General features: G+C 47.8%; 1 protein-coding gene across 1 annotated transcript in view; it reads right to left on the bottom strand.

Annotated features, from left to right (window-relative positions):
• The window catches only part of PLXNA4 (plexin A4), a 607,888-nt gene that overhangs the window by 477,852 nt on the left and 116,328 nt on the right, over window positions 1-13,708 (bottom strand). The window contains exon 2 of the mRNA XM_082661365.1: window positions 8,964-9,057. The gene's annotated coding sequence lies outside the window, so the exon portion shown is untranslated. The remainder of the gene's footprint in view (window positions 1-8,963; window positions 9,058-13,708) is intronic.

Raw genomic sequence — 13,708 nt, 5'->3', positions numbered from 1 at the left:
GGAATGTTTGACCTTATTTGGAAATAGGATCTTTTCAGATATACTCAAGTTAAGATGAGGTCATACTTGACTAGGGTGGGCCCTAATCCAATATGACTGGCGTCCTTATAAGAGGAGGGACATTGGAACACAGAGAGACACACAGGAAGAATGCCACGTGAAGACGGAGGCAGGGACTGGAAAGATGCAGCTGCAAAAAGCCAAGGAACACCAGGGACTGCTGGCCACCACCAGACAGTGGGAAGACGCAGGGAGGATCCTCCTCTAAAGCCTTCAGGGGCAGCATGGCCCTGCTCACACCTTCATTTCTGACTTCTGTCCTCCAGAACTGTGAGACAATAAATTTCTGTAGTTTTAAGCCACCTCATTTGTGAAGCTTTGTTATATCAGCCTATGAAATGATAGAAACATATATGTTGATCTCTAGCCCTGGTTCCTGGCACAGAGCTCTTAAAACCCTTGTCATTTCCTAACTTACAGGAATACTGGGAGCATCTTATGTTCTAATGTTTAGTTTTTTGTTCTTTGTTTTTTTGTGGTACGCGGGCCTCTCACTGTTGGGGCCCCTCCCGTTGCCAAGCACAGGCTCCGGACGCGCAGGCTCAGCGGCCATGGCTCACGGGCCCAGCCGCTCCGCGGCATGTGGGATCTTCCCAGACCGGGGCACGAACCCGTGTCCCCTGCATTGGCAGGCGGACTCTCAACCACTGCGCCACCAGGGAAGCCCCTAATGTTTAGTTTTTAACCCCACTTCCTGACACAGAGCTCCTAAATCTGTTGGAATTTCCTAGGTGATAAGAGTGTCTTTTGTTCTAATGAAGGTGGGCTCCTGGGTAGCATGAGGATGTAGGGCTGGTCACCAGAAAGACCAAATCATGATTAGAAGCTTAGAACTTTCAGCCTGACTCCCCATCCCTCAGGAAGGGGAGAGGGGCTGGAGATTGAGTTCATAACCCATGCTGCCTGCATGATGAAGCCTCCATAAGAATCCCAATGGGATGGGGTATAGAGAGCTTTCGGATTGCTGAACACGCAGAGGTGCTGGGGCAATGGCACACCCAAGGAGCGTATAGAAGCTTTGTGTCCCTTCCCCGTACCTCACCCAGCTGCTCATCTGTATCTTTTATTTTGTCCTTTATAATAAACTGGTAGGTGTGTTTCACTGAGCCCTGTGAGCCATTCTAGCAAATTACTGAAGCCCGGGAGGGGGGTCATAGGAACCCCGATTTACAGTGGGTTGGTCAGAAGTATAAGTGACAGCTGGGACTTGCGATTGGCATCTGAAGTGGGGTCACTTGTGGGACTGAGCCCTTAACTTGCAGGATCTGATGCTAACTCCCGGTAGACAGTGTCAGACCTGAACTGAATTGTGGGACACCCAGCCGGTGTCAGAGAATTGCCTGATGTGTGGAAAACCCACACATCTGGTGTCAGAAGTGAACAGTGAGAGTCAAGAAAAATGCACTGAGTTTTTCCCAGACACAGTCCTAGGAAACTAACACAGGCATCATCAGAGAAACCTCCCAGGTCCTTGAACAAGACTTGGGTAACACGAGGAAGCCATGTTTCAGGAAGATCAAGCTTAAATAGTGGAAACTGCTCCAAGGCAGAGAAAGAAAATAGACTTTGAAGTAAAATTAGACCCAGCCCAGTCCTCTCTGGACTTTCTACCTCTACCTGTAGACCAGGAATACATTCCACCCTCTCCTCCCTCTCCTCAACTCCCCACTGTCCTATTGAAGGCTCAGAGCCACTTGGCCATTCTTTCTCTATTAGCTCAGTTTCTTCACCTGTAGGATGAAGATGGCAGTGCTGCTGTGCCACCTCAGATGTCCCTTCTGTTCCCCCTGCCCCGAATACTTCTCCTCGCACTCTTTCTCCATAGCACTCACCACCCCACGGCCAAGGGTATGTTGGTTTGTTGGCTTACTGTCTATGGCTCTCCACTACAAGTTCAGCCCCTGGAGGGCAGCAATGGGTTCTGTCCACTGATACAACCCCATGGCCGGATTAGCACCCAATACGTGGCAGGGGTTCAATATGGAAACAGGGTGGTATGAAGATTAAATGAGATGATGTACATAGTGCGTCTATTCCATAGGAAAGCCTCAGTGCGTGCCAGTTCTGCTCCTTGTATGTCCCTGAACACTTCTTTCATTTCACAAAGTAATTTCATGTGTAATTCTATAACTGGGAGGACATGTGTTCTATACTTTGGATACCATGAAAGTAACGTTGAAGTGATACCACCTTATAGATCTATGTTTCAGTTTTGCTCAGTTTTCCATTTCTGTAAACTGGAAGATATCCTCAACCTTTTAGATATGTTCCTTGTAAGTTATGTATCTTTGGTGAGCAAAGGAAGTGGCCTGTGGTAAGGAGATCAAATATTACTCACATATCTAATAAGGTCCCTCCTCTCCAAGATGAACACTATCTTCCTTTCCCAGCTGGTTAGAGTGAAGCTCAGAGCCCCCCAGTTACAGCTGGGTTTGCTATAATGTAACATATGCGAAGCCACCACAATGTGCAAAATTGCTCGATAAAAACCACAGGGCTTACGGAAAAAATAAGGCGAGAGGCCGAACACTCAAATACTTCATCAAGGACACATGAAAAAAAAAAGGAAGAGGAATCTAATAAAAATGGTAGCACAGTTTGACAAGTGTAAAATGGTTAAGAACTCTACAAATACTACAATAATTATGATACTTTACCCTGAAAAAGTTCTGATGTTTGCTTACGGAAATGGGCACCAGAAAGCTTACAGCTTGTGAGTTATTATAACATGAAGTCAACAGAGAGTTGTAACAACAGATGTGGATGGCGTGCCTTCCAAGATGCTAAGATGCGGTGAACTGAGGTGGCCAGTAGATGTTCGGGGCATGTGTGTGCACTCCATACATTCTTATGCTGTCCAGTTCAGCTGTGTGCAGTTTTCTGGATCCGCCTAGTGTTTCTCGCAGGCTGAATGGCACACGGGTAAATGTGAAATTTGTGTCATGCTCAAACTGTTCCCTAAGACATCAACTGCGTTGGAACAAATTTGCATTTCCAAAACAAGCATCATAGCAGAACTCACTGTATATCCAAACTCCCATAGGGAGTTAACAATAGGGCCGGACACAATTTATACTAAATTCTCCTGACTTGGCAGGGACACATCTCACTTTTAGCCTGAGAAAAAAAATAGGGAGTCTCTGACACGTGGTAAAACTTTCATTAACCAGAAAGCAACAAGTGGCATGGACATATATACACTACCAAACGTAAAATAGATAGCTAGTGGGAAGCAGCTGCATAGCACAGGGAGATCAGCTAGGTGGTTTGTGACCACCTAGAGGGGTGGGATAGGGAGGGTGGGAGGGAGGGAGACGCAAGAGGGAAGAGATATGGGGATATATGTGTATGTATAGCTGATTCACTCTGTTACAAAGCAGAAACTAACACACCATCGTAAAGCAATTATACTCCAATAAAGATGTTAAACAAAAAGATAGAAAGCAACTGGAACCCTCATACATTTAGAATTATCTGTCTTCCCAATCGCAAGAAACAAACTGATGTCTGGAAGTTAGCCAAGTAAAATCCAGAATGCGTCCCAGAATGAGATTCACCCAGTCCCTGAGCCTCCCACACTCATGGTTACACGTAATAAAAATTGGCATTTCAGCGCAAGGATTCTGAATACTGATCCTGAGTGTGTTCTGAATCACGAAATCAAGAGTAAACAGTGTGCCGTGCTCAAACAGCTTAAGGAAGGAAAATGGACCGAAGTCTCTGAAAAAGAGTTTAAGAAGGCTAACCAAAACAGGATTTTTTATAATCCTCAGTTAACCAGAAAAGCTGTGCTCCAAGCACGCCAGTTCGCAGAGGTTGACCTGCGCATGCCCACAGGAGACGTGCCCTTCGAGCTTATAAGATGTATCACAGCTTAACATGCTGGGGATATTGCTCAGGTGGTTCCAGTTGTCTAGGGTGAAGCGGCCTCTCTCCACCTTTCCCTCCTCCACCAAGCCTTCATCTCTTCCTGCTTCACCTGGGAGCTCCCCTACCCAGCCAGCAGCAGCACAGAGCGCAGCAGAGCAGCAGCTGCAAATCTATATTGAGCAGATAAGGAATCAAGGGAAAATGTTATAGATGGAGAGGTGGATAGTTCCGAAGTGTGATAACCAGGCTAGGGGGTTGGAGTTTTATCTTCCTTTCATAGAAGAGCCTTAACGGGACCCCTTGCAAGCTAAGAGAGCAGTGATCACTCTATAATGGAAATGTCCCCTGAGCCTGTGGTTTCTTCCAGCCACGAGGTTCCAATCAGGACACTTTGCTCACATGATTAATTAGGCCTCCTGCGTTTCCCAGGGAAGCTCGGAAGCATTATGTCTGGAAAGGGGAAGGTGAGCAAAATGGCGTCATCACCATCATCATCCCACGGGGTATGACAGGCATCTGTGAGACCCCAGGCCGGGAGCTGTAATAAGCCAGTTTGGCACATGCTCTCCCCCACAGAGGTGTGCAGTACAAGGCAGAGTGAAGAGGTCATTCATTCATTCATCCATTCATTCATTCAGCAGCATTGGGCTTCTATTCCATATTAGCATGAGGGGTACAGTTGGAATGAACAGGAAAATGTCTGCACTCAAGGAACACCCAGTCGAAGGGCAAAGGAGAAAAATAAATGCAAGCATTATAAGTTAAGTGTCATAGAGAAAGTTGGCCCCAAATTCTAATTACCCAAGAAAACAATAGGGAATCATTCTCAGCCTCCCGTCACTCATCCCCCACGTCCAACTCAGCACTAAGGCCGCCAGTCTCTCTCCTCCCAGTCCCTCTGCCGCTGCCTTGGCTCTGGCCCTCCAGGCTCCTGCAATAATCCCCAAACTAGCCTCCCTGCCTCCACTCTTGCTCTCACGGTCCACCCTCCCCAGCCCAGGCAAACTCATCTTCCAAAGGCAAACCCGAAGGTGTCACTTACTCCACTGACTAAAGACCCCCCGCCCCCCGCCTTATCTCAGGCCCATGTTCAGGGTGGGATGGGGCCTCACTCAGCAGCTCACATCCAACACCCTGGGGTGGCCTGGCACTTATCACCCTGCAGGGCTCACTGCTCCCCAGGAGAGCCAGGCACAGCCACAGCCCAAAGCCTTGCTCACATGTTGTCCCTTCTGCCCCCTTGGTTACCTGACGAAAGCCCCAGCCTTCCAATGGTCTGGCTCCGTGTCCACATGAGTGTCCTCTCCTGACACCTTCCTCCTCATGCCAGGTAGGATTCATCCCACTTAGATTATAGCATTTTTCAAGTTCTATCATCATTATTTGCTTGAATACTTCTCTTCCCTCCTAGACTCTGAATTCCTTGAGGGCAGGGTCAGTCTCCCCGGTGCCAGGTCAGGGCATGTGGTTTGTGGGTGTGTCTTGGAGTGAGAGGGAATCTACTCTGGTCCAGACACACTTCTTGGTCCCCTCGGCCACTAGCCTTGTGTCCATTGTCATATATAGGTGAAGACTAGCTGGGGTCGGAGTGTGGTTGGAGGCCATCACTAACGGGCTATGACTATAGAAGGCCTACTCTGCACTGCTCATTTTACTTTCATTTACTTAATTGAATTAATAGGTATTATTCTTATTTTATAGGTGAGCAAACAACAGCCTCTCTGGGGTTAAGCTGCCCAAGGCCACACTAGCTATGGTAAGTACCAGAGCTGGGATTTGAACCCATGGCTGTCTGACTCCACAGTCTGAGTTCTTTCCATCACTCTGGGCTGCCTCCCACTCACAGTGGAAGTGAGGAACTCGCGGCTGATAGAGGGGCAGCTTGGGTAACACTGCCTCTGCCTCCTGTAGCACCAACACTCTGTGAGCACTGGCTTTTATTTACCTTATATGGTGAAAAGAGAGATGCCCATTTTTTTCCCCATTTCTGCAGACTAACAGACGGGTGCTAATTTGGTAAAGTGCAAATTGTCTGGCTTCGGTTCTATCCACCATCTGCCTGCTTGAACTAGTGAAACCCGGGTGACTTGTAATTATGCCCAGTTCTCTTCACAAGGTCCTTCCATCCCTTCAGATGAGCTTATCCTTTTCCTATTTTAAGAAAGAGCTTCACATGGCAGAGCATTTATGGAACACATCCAAGTACCACAGAAGAAAGTGATATTATGAAGCCGAAGCAATCACACAGACAAAACCCTTAGATTAGATGCCAGGGGACCCGGGCCGGCCCTGCTCCTCCCAGGGAATTGCTGGGCACTTGGAGACCAGCCACTGCAACTCTCTGGGTCTCAGTTTCTCCTCCAGGACACGGGCATCTGGAGCCCCCAGGAAGAGGAAGAAGTGCTTTGCTGTTTGTGTGGCAGGCCTGCCCCTGCTGCTGCTACTTCTGGTGCTTCGGGTGGGCGTTTGGAGGGACTGTCCCAACCTTCTCATTCTCATCCTCCAGAAGCAGCTCTTCAATCCCCGCATCAAAGATTCCCCCTGCCTCGCCACCCCCGCTAAAAATAAAAGGCTGTGTTTCATCGTATTCATGCCATGGCTAGGATAGATCCAGCTGCTCGAGGCTCCACTTCCCTGCTCTCTGCAACCGCCTCTCCCAACATCCAGCCCCCACCATGTCTTAAAAACTAAAGTGGGCAGAAATGATGAGGGTCGCAAGCTAAGGGAAGCAAGTTACCCAGCCCAAAGCACACCATTTAAACCCCGGCATCATTCATTCTCCTCCGAAGCAATACTTTCCATGCATTTACCTAAGGCTGTCTTCTCCTGCCACTTTCTCCCTCCCTTTTGGATCTTTTGGGAGATAACCACCCACATGGCAAAGGTGAGGTTTTCCCCTTCAGTGTGATGATACCACCTCTTGGAAGAGCAGAGGTTTGCCACTTGAGAGGCAGGCGAGCAAGGGTACGCATGGCCCATGGGAGCGGTTCCCTGCCCGCCCCACAAGGGCACGAGGCATCTCTGTGCGTCCAGGCACCTCCCTCACCCTCACCTCCTCCTGTTGCTTCTCCCCCCGCCCCAGTCACACGGTCACCTCATCCCCCATCTTGGAGACTGCCAAATGAGCCTCTCTCCGCCAGCAGCCAAGTTCACTTTAAAAAGTCTCTTTGACAAAACGAAGAGGGAAAGTTGGCTGTTTAATTTGGTGGTTTTCTTTAGCAACACTGAAATGTCTAACATCTGAATGTGTGGTGTTTGCGAACTTAAATACGTCGCCTCTGGACCAGCCATTCCTCAAGGAACATCTGCTCTCCAGAAGATCCAAAGTGAGAAACCACAAAGTTGCATCACTTATCATCTTTCCCTAAAGAAATGAAAGGTGTTTTTCTCCCCCTCAAAGTAACATCTATTTCTCCACCCCACATCAAAACTCCAGCCTTTGGCAAGCATGTCTCAGCACTTCCAAATCCAAACTTTGGCACAGAACTGCAGACTTCAAAAGTGACAACGTAGGGCCGGCCCCATGCCCATCCCTCAGTCCCTGCTCACTCACTACTTCTGAGCATCTCATGTGAGGGATCAGAGGACAAGAAGGGCTACTGCACTGAGCCCACAGGATAACATACACTCAAATGTGGGGAACTCCTTAAACAACCCAGGGTGCCACCCTGGAGGAGGTGGTTTTTCCTGAAGGGAAAAACCTTCCTGGAGGGAGAAACAGCTTGAATAATGGCCACACCTAACTTCATGGGACACTGGGAAATAGTGCCCTTTAGCTGGGTGCATTGTGATCTTGGAAAAAATGGGCTTCTTCTGCTAAGGACAGAGGGAACACTGAATATGAGGTGGCAACTGGCAGCCTCGGCCATAGACTCAGCTGTCCCTCTCTCAAAAGAATATGTCTATCTTGCCTATATTTACATTAGAATATCTCAGCCTCAGCATTCTTGACATTTTGAGCCAGAAACTCTTTGTTATGGGAGACGTCCTGTGTATTAAAAGATGTTGGCAGCATCCCTGTCCTCTACTCACTAGATGCCAACAGCACCACCGCCACCCTCAGCAGTCATGATAACCAAAAATGTCTCCAAAACATCACTAGATTCCCCAGGGGGACAAACTCACCCCTGGGTGAGAACCACCGAAGTATATCAAAAGGGCATTAAACTCTGTCTTCAACAAAGAGAGAAATAAGGAATATGTGCATCATTCAATGCACCTGACAAGATTAAAGATTATGTTGTTTCAAGCTTAAAAAAAAAGGGAGGGGCATTAAAATGAGATGATAGGCATGACTTCCATACAGAAAGAGTATGAATTTGAACCCTGTTCACCTAGGGGTAACACTATGAGAAGAAATGGAATTAACCTTTATGCTTCGTTGAAAAGCTTGAGAGATTTTAAGAGTCAAGTGCACCCTATGAAGCTCACAGTGCTCTAAAGAGTAAACTCAGAACACAGAGAGGAAACCGACCTACCAGTGATTCCTCTTGCCATCCAGAGCTTGGAACTGTGGAGGTGATGTCCCTTGTCCAGAGCTTGGAACTGTGGAGGTGATGTCCCTTGTCCAGAGCTTGGAACTGTGGAGGTATTGTCCCTTGGCCTCAGGCAGCTCTCTCCTCTGACCCTGAGTCTGCCGCCACCACATTCCCTCTGCCTGGGCTCCCTCCCCATCCTGCTGCTCTGGGCACAGCTGACTCCTCTGCTTAAACGTCATTGCCTTAAACTGACCACAAATCAAAGTCAACCTGCCCTCCCCACTGCCTGGTTCCTCTTCTGAATCCCCCATATCACAGCTCATAAGTGCATTCTTGTTCACTTTTATCACTCTCCCATTAGACTGGAACTTCCATTAAGGCAGGGACCATGTCTCTTTATTCACCTGTGCTTACCAGCACCTGGCGCAGTAAAGTGCCATTAAATATGTGATGAATAAACGAGCGACTGAATGAAGATGGTAACGGAGGTGCCTTAGGGAGTGGGGGAGGGAGTGATGGGGAGAAATGGAACACAGACCAGGACCAAAGCCTCACCTGAGCTCACAATAACCGATCTGTAGCAAGAGTGATTTTCTTTCACAGACTTCGTATTTCCAGTCAGTTACAGGCATTTGTTGAGTGTGTATACCTGGAATAGACAAATAAATGAAGCATGGCCACAAGGACCTACAACAGAATATAGGAGATAAGGCACACAGACTAATGATTATAATGGAAGTTAAATGTGCCCAAAGTGTATTTTAAAATACAAAAAAGTAAAACTAAAAGAAAGAAAAAGTTCAACAGTTCTGAAGGTAAATAGCTACAGATAGAAGTATCTGTAGACATGGAGCTTCACAGGGCAGCACTGGAGGAAGGTTTTGCAGGATGGGTAGGAGTTGGGTAGTGGAAGATGGAAAAACCTTCCTGGAGGGAGAAACAACTTGAATAAAGGCAGCGAGTGAGAAAGCCCAGGCCTTTCCCGAGACTGTGATTTAGCCCAGCGCTGTCCAGCAGAAATGACATGTGAGTCACATAGGTAATATTAAATTTTCTAGTAACCATATTTAAAAAGTGAAAAGAAACAGGTGACATTAATTTTAATATTATATTTTATCTAACTCAGTATATCCAAAATATTACCGTTCTGAGATATGATCAATATGAATGATTATTGATGAGATATTTCACATTACTTTTTTCCTTAGTAAGTGTCTTTGACATTTACTGCACATCTCAATTTGGACTGGCCGCATTTCAAGTGCTCAGTAGTGATGGGTAGCCAGAGGCCACAGTATCGGACAGGTCTAGTGCACTCAGGTGGGGCAGGCTTGGGCAGACACACCCAGGGAAGATAACAGGATGTGGCAGACAGAGTGTGAAGTTCGAACGGGAATATTTAATACTAGGGTTTTCATAACGTGAGTTACCAAGATAAGCCTGAAAGTGGGAGGTAGAGAAGACTGCAGGAACATGGTCAAAGGCAGAGGTTATAAATGTGAGACCCACAGGGACAGCACCAAGGCGAGACTGGAGGTCACAGGTATGGCCCTGTGACTGTACAGGTATGCAGCCACGACTGTACATAATGACCCGTCTGCCTGGCCACACTTATGGGACAGAGGCAACTGGCCCGACTTGGCTAATAAGAAATTTCCAAGGGAATCTGAGACTAGTTAGTTCATTCTGACCTCTTGAATGGAGGAGATGTAAACACTGGGGAGATGCGGGCAGGTACCTCCCACCACAAGCTGAGCAGCAGAGAAAAGCAAGCTGCAGAGAGAAGAGAGAAGCAGATGTGCAGGGAGAGACTGAGTCAAGCGGCTATGAGAAGGGCGCCTGGGTCCCACTGGCTTTCAGGTTCTAGCTTCAAGACTCTTCTGAGACTCCCCTGAAATCCTGCCCTCAGCGTGTCCCTTACTCCCAAACTAAAATCTCTCTCTTCCTCTCCCTTTCTTCTCCTGTAGAATGCTGGTTTCTGTTCCATGCAACTAAAGCTTTAGAAGTCCTGAGAAATACTATTAGTACAGAGTTTTAGAACATGTAATGTTTTGGGGGTTTTTTTTTCCCTCCTGACCTGGGGAGAAGGCACAGGGGGGAAGTGAAGGGGATCCACGTGGGAGGTGAAATTGCCAGGATCGACAACAGATTGAATGAGAAGTGGGTGTTGGGGAGACGGCTGAGGGTTTGACCTTGGACGATTGGAAAATTGCTGGTGTCCTTCCCACAGGTGGGAGGGGGATGGGAGGGGAAGCAGTTATCCAAGGGGAAGTGATGCAACATTATGCACAGACACCAAGTTCTCAGCCTCCCTGCCCCTGCTGGGCATGTGGAGACATGGGACAGCCTGTGCCCCCGGCTGTGTGAGACTCAGGGGCTGGGGCTGCTCCTGTCCACCGGCAGGCTGCCAGGGATACCCTGATCTCAAAAGTCTCCTGAGGCGTCCGGATTACAGGCTTTCATCTCCTGGTCTGCTGCCAGCTTTGGCTGTAACAGATAGTCATTTCTGCTGTTTACTTTCAGATCTGTCTTCTGACGCTTTCTCTCCACACCTCTCCCACTGGCACCTGCCCCTTATTCCCTGTGCCAATCTCGCCCACCGTGGTCTTTCTTCCTTCTTTTCATGTCCCAGAGCTGGGGTACCCTATTTTAACCAGAGGAAGAAAAACTAACAGATATATAAACACGCACACGTGAGCAAACACACACACACACACAGAACACACATGCACACACGTACACACACATGCGCACACATACAAACGCACACACATACATGCATTTATTTTCTCTCTTTCGCTCTCTCTCTGTCTCCATCAGCCAGACTTATCCAGTAACACTTTCCCCCTAGAGTGAACCTCTCAAAGATTTTCAGCCTCTCCAGGGAAAGCGATGGCAGCTAACGTGTGGAGTCCCCTGGAATTTTTTTCCCCGGCTCTCCCGACGTAGGCAGCACTCTCTACCCGACACCAATCACCACCACACACCCAGCGCGCCCACCTCAGGCACTGTGCACCCCGCTCGTCGTGAATGCACGCTGCCTCTCTGCAGTCCTTCTGCAAAGCACTGCGGCTGTTTTTGCATTTGCTGGCTACCGGCAAGAGAGGTGAAAAGGTATTCAATCTAATTCTACCCTGCCTCAGCCTCTGTTCTTTAAGGACCTTTTGGGTATCAATCCTAGAAGTTTCTGAAAAGATAATCATAATTGAACTGTCACAGCCAAGGAAACCGAGTCACTTTGGGGTTAAGGGCTCCAGGCCCCATTTTCCAAGAGCCTCTGGTACTCACAGCCTAAGGGTCTTTGGGTCCTATCTTCTAGTCCAGTAGTCGCCGAATGTTTTCGATTGCTCGCCCATCCATAAAGCATTTCTGAGCACCCACCTCCAGTGTACGCATAGTTATTTAGTCATAAATTATAATCACGTACCACCACATATACATCATGCACCTTATAAACAGACATACTCGTTCTAATAGGTATAACAGACATACTCAACAAACAGACATTTAAAAAGGAGAGCATAAAGGATAAATATAACTGGAAGCTCCACTATGTTCTTCCTTCACCCAGTGGATCATCGTGTGCACCTCCTAGGGTGCACGCCCACTTTGCAGACTCCCTGTTCACCCATCAGCCTTCTCATAGTGTGATGTCTGTGGTGGGCATTGCTGCTGCTCACCAATATTTCCAGTTCCCCTTCACACACACACAGGAGGATGGCAGCCCCCCAGCCCTTGAACGTAGGAGTGGCTATGTGAATTGTGTATCCAAAAAATGGCTCACTTCTGCTTGGGAGCATCAGGAGCTATGATTCTCCATGTCCTCCCTTCTCTTGCCCCCCAAAAGCCTGAAGCCTCATGTTGAAATGTGGTGTCATGGATGGTCATCCAGGAACCCTCAACTGGTTAAATTACAGACACTGCTGAGCCATGTTGGATTTGAGATTTGGGAGTTTGTTTGTTACTGCAGCACAACCTAACTTATCTTGACTGATACTCTCTGTAAAGAACCAGATGCCATCATGGTCCTGAGTTTCTCTCTAAGGGCTGGTGTCTCCCAACTTGCATTGCTGAGAGGGTTCTCCTTGGTAGTGACAGCCAGACATAGGGCCGTGGAGGAAGGAAGAATAGGGAACTGGACTAAGAAGGGGTCAAGACACAAGAAATGGCCCAGAGTGTGACAAGCACACCTGGAGACCAACAAGGTGCCATCTGGGCAGACTGCCCAGGAATTGAGGGGCAGTCTCCCCTCTAACCCAAAATCCCTCCCTGAACTCTGGCCTGAAGACCTCCAAGCCAGGCAGTGAAAATGACTCTGTGTTCCTGGTTTCTGCACGTCCTGTGTCTTCCTAATAAAAGGAGTTCAGTTTTGGGCCAAATACATAAATCCTCCTTGAAGTAACTCTTTCAGCTCCTAAGGCAGTGGATCTTTGTCTTTAAGAAAATTTCTGGGGAATTAAATTGGAAAAGTACTTATATCACTGAAGCTGCCTCTCCATTGGATCTAAACAGCCCATTTCCCAAATGTCTCCCAGATTGGCTGATGCAAGGACTGCTCTTGAATTACACCATGGGATCCCAAGTGGTTAAGAAGAGGAGATTAGGAATTTGGAACTCTTTCAAACCTTTAAACCTTTTAAACTTTTAAACCTGATATATGGCTTAATATATTGGTCCAGCTGTCCTAACAGAGACTAAATAACAGTAACTTACACCAGATATATTTTTTTAATTCTTTCCCACATAGTAGTCTACAGGTCTTGGGCTGGTAGGGCAACTCTGCTGCCCAACGTTGTTTCCGGTTCATTTTACTTTTCTCCTCCACCACCTTCACCATTGAGCTTCCATCTCATGGTCTAAGATGGCTGTTCCAGTTACCACCACTTTTCAGACAATAGGAATACAAGGAGGAAGCCACACCCTTCATCTTAGGGGCATAAACCAGAAGTTGCACACATCACTGCTGCTCGGATCTCATGACCCGAATTTAGTCACATGGCTGAACTTAGCTGCAAGGAACCCTGGGAAAGGTAGTCTCTAGCTGGGCAGGCATCGACCAGCTAAATAGCATGCTTTCAGACGTGCTTTTATCAAAGGAAGAGGAGGAAAATGAATATTAGTGGACAACTAGCAGCCCCAGGCTTCTTGCTGTGCTATGTGGGAAGCTTTTCCTCCCACCTCTGCCCTAGCCCATGAGCTCCCATACCACCCTGCACTGCTGGCCACAGCACTCATCCCAGTGTGCTGCAGATGCCCAGGTTCTCTTCTCTGTGTCCCACTAGGCACAGCTTCATGAAAGC

The sequence above is a fragment of the Grampus griseus genome, assembly GCF_964374135.1.
Source record: "Grampus griseus genome assembly, chromosome: 9".
NCBI classification, from domain to species: domain Eukaryota; kingdom Metazoa; phylum Chordata; class Mammalia; order Artiodactyla; family Delphinidae; genus Grampus; species Grampus griseus.
The sequence above is the reverse complement of the archived record's forward strand: the minus strand, read 5'-3'. Positions and strand labels throughout refer to the sequence as shown.